The sequence below is a fragment of the Triticum aestivum genome, chromosome 6A (genome assembly GCF_018294505.1).
Source record: "Triticum aestivum cultivar Chinese Spring chromosome 6A, IWGSC CS RefSeq v2.1, whole genome shotgun sequence".
NCBI lineage: Eukaryota > Viridiplantae > Streptophyta > Magnoliopsida > Poales > Poaceae > Triticum > Triticum aestivum.
In genome coordinates this window covers 488,740,290-488,746,135 of record NC_057809.1, presented here as the reverse complement: position 1 = coordinate 488,746,135, position 5,846 = coordinate 488,740,290, and the positions used below count along the sequence as shown (strand labels likewise).

Here is a 5,846-nt window from a genome sequence, read left to right as displayed (position 1 = left end):
TTTGATGTCAACCAAATAATATTTTATTTTCTATTCCTACTCATAGAATTTGAGATACATGTCATCTCATTTTCCACAAGATTTATATTTCTATGATAATCATATCCTACGAACGAAAAGAGGCCTTAGATGGAAGACGGTAGAATTGGATACGATTAATCTCGCGATCAGCGTGCCAATCCCTATCCCGTAAGACAGCGAGAGGCCGGGCGGCGTAGAGCTCGGCGCCGATCGCAGGCCGTCCATCGCGGAACGTGCGGCCGGGAGCGAGCCGGGCGGGGTCCGCCACGAGGGAGGATACGCCGCCCGCGAGATCAGGTGGTAGGAGTATATTGGAGAAAACGTCAACGGAACGTGGGTGCGTGTGTCTTGGACTATTGCCTTGCCGAAGACGACGATCTCTCTTCGCCTCTCCGTCCTCCCCAGGTCTCCTCCTCTGCTCGTCTCTGGTGAGTCCCTTCTCCAAAGCCTGTGTATGGATTCTCCCTTCGCTCGATCTGTGTCTCGGTCAAACGCCGCGGCGAAGTTAGGATTCCGCGGGCTTCCTGCTTCGGTGGTGGGTGGGGTGGGGTGGAGTGGGGTTGGGTGGGGGTGGGTGTTGTTCGTTCATCGACTTCTTGGCGAGACGCCATACTTTAGGTTAGAATTACTGTGCGCGGAAGAGTTGAGGAGCTGCTCGATCATGACGTGAGGGTTAGCAATCTCCGCTTGTTTCCTCGCGTGTCAGATCATGTTATGGAGCAGAGATCAGTGGCTTTGTTCTCTGCGCAGTTGACGAAATTATAACTACAGGACGCTTCAGATCTTTCCAGCTCTAGTATTACAGAAAGTTTGGTCTCGTCTGCACCATGAATCACGGGATCGGTGTGGCCGGTAGAGGTCTAGAGATTCTGTTAGGCTGTCAAGTGTGGAACTCGTGGTATCATTTGCTCTAGCTGCGTGTGGAAGGCTAATTTTAGGCTGTGCCGTTTGATCCAAAATTAGGTGAACAGACCGGGTGTCCAAGTCTTTGCTATTATCGGCTCTGTTCGATGGACGGCTGCTGTTGAAACATATAAAGCGTGATCTATTCTCCTGGTGCGTATAAAAGCAAGGCAAATCTCTCTAGCTACCTTGGGGGTTGGTTGTTGGAAGAAGCAACCACTAGCTTCGTTGGAGATCCATCAAAGGAACTAACGAAGCTAGAGGTTGGTTCTTCTAGCAAGTTAGGGGCCGCAAGTGTCTGGTCATTCCCTGCCCTTGTACCATATCTCCAGCCGTTCTCCGGGTTAGTTGGTCTGCAACTGTAGGAGATTTTTCATTTGATAAACATGCCATGATTAATGGTTCATTCTCAGCATGCAGCGTGGGTGCAAATTTGATGAGTGGTGGCCCTGCTAAATATTACTCTCTCCGTCCTAAAATAAGTGTCTCAACTTTGTGCTACTAACTTTGGGACGGAAGGAGTAGGAAAATAAACATCCTAAGTTAAATTCCAAACACCCCTAAACCTTAACTATGGTACTTGATCCGAAATTCATGGGCGCGGGGACTGATATAATGTTAGGACTGGCAAAATTTTGTCAGTGAATATGATTAATTGTTACAAGAGATAAGTGAAGTGTTCCTGTCATTTTTTGCTCGACGCAGAGAGCCACCATTTTTACGATGTTTCTCCGTTTTTTATTTCAATAACATTACTTACACCTATGGTTTTTTTCTGCATTTTTTTCAATGCAGAAAAATGCAAAAAACAATATAAAAAACTGCGATATGCTTCAAATTTAATGATTTTTCAAATTCCAGGCTAGCATTGAAGTTTAATTGTTCAGGGTCCAGGTGGATCAAGCACCTGGGTTAATAAATATAACTGTTATCTATTTAGCTAGTGCTTGTTGTGGTTTACTAGTACTAAATTAGCATACCAGAATGCAGATTTAGGTGTTCCTTTCCAAAGCTACATGCTGGTGAATTTGTTAGGATTCTTGATCAACTACCTTGAAATAAAATAAACTGATGAATCTGCCCTTGTTTCTCGGTTATCTTATTCCTTGAAAATTCTTCAACAAGTTGTGAATCTGATCTCCAGCATCCTTCGTTTTACACTTGAAATGCAGCATTTAGTACTTCGGTTGATGGCTTCGCCTGCAGCAGCAGCAGAGTTCACTCGGGAAACTGTTCGCCGGTCACTGATCGCAATCTCTCAGTCCCTCCCTGAGACTTCGCTCCTGAACCCCAAGGCCAACCCACCAAGCACCACCCCTGGAGCAAACACATATCGTGATGATGGGGCAGCGAAGTGCAGATCGAAGCTGATCTCGATCTCATACCCGTCCACTCCTGATGCCCTGTCCACGCCGTGCCCCCAGAAGAACGCTGCAACCGTGTGATCACTGACGCCTAAGCGTGCATACATAAGTGTTTTTCTTCTTCTTCTGAAGTTCTTCACCCTTCTGCTGTCTTGGTCTTGGTGTGGAATGGATGTACTCCAGTGCTTGTGTTTCCTGTATTCAAACTGAAACATTTGGGAAGGAAATGGAGACAATTGTACAGTGAACTGTGGTATGATACACGAACTAGCTGCTGTAAACGAGTTTGTGGTTCCAATTTCTTGCAATCTCATAGTCTGTGGCGATTAGCACTATTTGTTGAAGGGGTTAAAGATATTAAGACTGACTAGCACATATGCCCGTGCGTTGCAACGGGAGAGATATCTATTACGAGAAGCAACGGGAGAGAAATGATGTGTATTCCGAAAACAGTCTCCGCAGCGGTGGCCGACGGAGCTAGGAGGTGCAATCTTCTCGCTGGTCATGTTTGGCGTACGAGATCTTGATAGTGGTGGGGTTGGTTGGCGTCTCCTATCACGGCGTAACTGGATGTATTATCAATTGCAGCACATAATACCTAGTCGAAGAAACACGTCCTAATAACCAATGGCCAACGCGAATATTTAAGAACATAACGCATCGTCAGATTTGAAACATTTTTTGATTTTTCAAACTTATCATAAAAAAATAAAAATGAATTGGTGTAAATTCTTCGAAACATGAACAATTTTTGAAATTCCAAAAAGCTTTTTGAAAAATTCTGAATATTTCTGAAATTATGAACAAAATTTTAAATTGGAATATTTTTTGAAATTCACAAACATTTTCTGAAAACATGGACCTTTTATAATAACCTGAATTTTTTTTGAAGTAGTGAACAACTTTTTAAATGGTAAAAATGTTTCGAACATTCACAACAATTTTGAAAAAAAAATCAATTAAGAAAATTATTATAATTTCGTAAACATTTCACTAAAACAACAAAAATTTCAAATTTAAAACATTTTTTCAAATTCAGAAAGAAATATTGGAAATCATGAATAATTATGGAAAATAAAAACATTTTTGAAAAATGGGAACATTTTGTTTATTTCTAAAAAAATCAGAAAGGAAAAAAAATAAAGTTCTGAACATTTTTTAAAACAGAAATTTTTTAAGAATTTGCAAAAATTATCTAAAACTTGAACAAAAAATAAATAAATTCTGAGGTTTTTTAAAAACTTCGAATTTACTAAAAAAGGAAAAATGAAATTAAACTTGGAAGGGAAAAAAATAATGATATAGGACAGAAAAAGAGAAATAAACAGAAAAAGACAAAACACAGGATAAAACAAAAATGGGCCGGCCCAGTATTGGGCGACCTGTGCAAAGCTTTGGGTATTTTTTATTCCAAAATTTGATTCTTTTTTTTAAATCTGAATGTTTTTGAGAATTTTGAATTTATGAAATAAGCTATAAAAATAAACTTTGAAAAAAAGATAGGGGAAGGAGAATAAAAATTGAAGTAAAACACAAAAATAAAGAAAAATGGGCCAGCCCATTATTGGTTGTCCTATGTGAAGCTCTGACTATTTTTCGCCCAGTGCATAAAATAGAATTTTCCCAGCTGCGTGGGTAGATAAATAAGTGGGCTGGCTTCGTTGGGCCACAGCGCGCGGCCCATGCACGTAATTCTGAAAAAATCCTTTTTTTCTAGAAAACGAACGCATAAGAATTTAGTAACATCTCGGATAGAAAAAAATTAATTTCGACCGTGAACGGATGAAAAAATTGGCGAAACACATCTTACTTTATTAGTAAAAAAAGTATAGATATAGATATAGAAGGTATAGATATAGATATAGATATAGATATATTATCCGGTGGAAACGGTTCTTACCCTTCAAGATTAAAGACCACAAATTTTTGAACTAAAAAGCAGATAGTGAACCCGTACCAACAAGCGTTGCGAGACTGGCTTCGAAACGAGAAATCAAATTCAGGTCGCCCAGATGTGGCTAAAATGCAAGTCGTGTCTCATGCTTGATAGAGTGCACGGACTTCCATAATTGAGACCCCTCCCTACGTTCACAAGCAAGAAGGGGGAGATCATGTAGATACTTTGCTTTAGTAAGCTGCAGCCACAAGCCCCCATCCTCCCTGAAGATCCGCCAAACCCATCTCAACATAAGGGCCATATTCATGCGGCGGGACATGAGAATACCTAGGCCCCCTGGCCCTCTGGTCCTTGGGCAAGCAGATATCTGCCCACTTGATCATATGGTATTTGTGACGTCCATCTCATGCTGTCAAAAGAAGAGCAATAGTTTTTGTCAAAGGAGCTATGCACATCATCTGCCAATATATCCAACCCCATCATATGCATGGGCAGGCTAGAGAGACATGAATCGAGAAGCATGGATTTGCTCCCTTTAAAGTAAATCTTCTGCACCATGGGAGGCCGAGATACAACCCGTCCCACAAGTGGGTCAAAATCCCCAACAAGCAGGATTTCCTCGAGTCACAAAGCGACATCCCCAGATATGCAATTAAGGTTGTCCGCAATCCGCTGCTGATCGATGACCAAATACCCCATCATCACAGTCTTACTCTTATCAAAATTGATCTTAAGGTCGTACATGGCCTCAAAGCATAGGAGAAGGAACTTGAGGTTGATGATATAAAGTCCCCACCCCTCTACCGTGATCATGGTGTCATCCGCATAATGGAGGTCACACCATCTCTTGGAACAATGTGCCCAACCCCATTGAAGATGTGGATGGACATCTTAGCCTTATTCAGGATGGTTTCAAGGGTGTCGACCACGAGATTAAAGAGGAACGGGGAGATACGACCCCCTGGGTCACCCCTCGAGAATACATAAAATAGGGGACCGCCTGCCCTATGAGATATGGTTAGTGCATATTGAATTTGAAGGAAATATGCCCTAGAGGCAATAATAAAGTTATTATTTATTTCCTTATATCATGATAAATGTTTATTATTCATGCTAGAATTGTATTAACCGGAAACATAATACATGTGTGAATACATAGACAAACAGAGTGTCACTAGTATGCCTCTACTTGACTAGCTCGTTGATCAAAGATGGCTATGTTTCCTAACCATAGACATGAGTTGTCATTTGACTAACGGGATCACATCATTAGGAGAATGATGTGATTGACTTGACCCATTCTGTTAGCTTAGCACTTGATCGTTTAGTTTGTTGCTATTGCTTTCTTCATGACTTATGCATGTTCCTATGACTATGATATTATGCAACTCCCGTTTATCAGAGGAACACTTTGTGTGCTACCAAACGTCACAACGTAACTGGGTTATAAAGGTGCTCTACAGGTGTCTCCAAAGGTACTTGTTGGGTTGGCGTATTTCGAGATTAGGATTTGTCACTCCGATTGTCGGAGAGGTATCTCTGGGGCCCACTCAGTAATGCACATCACTGTAAGCCTGGCAAGCAATGCAACTAATGAGTTAGTTGCGGGATGATGTATTATGGAACGAGTAAAGAGACTTGCCGGTAACGAGATTGAACTA

At 41.5% G+C, this 5,846-nt stretch overlaps 1 long non-coding RNA gene across 1 annotated transcript; it reads left to right on the top strand.

Moving 5' to 3' along the window:
• Positions 1–594: 594 nt before the first annotated feature.
• LOC123128041 (uncharacterized) lies at positions 595–2,531 on the top strand. Its single transcript, XR_006462920.1, has 2 exons — positions 595–1,267; positions 2,097–2,531. It is a non-coding gene; the product is annotated as an uncharacterized lncRNA (long non-coding RNA).
• The last annotated feature ends 3,315 nt before the right edge of the window (positions 2,532–5,846 follow it).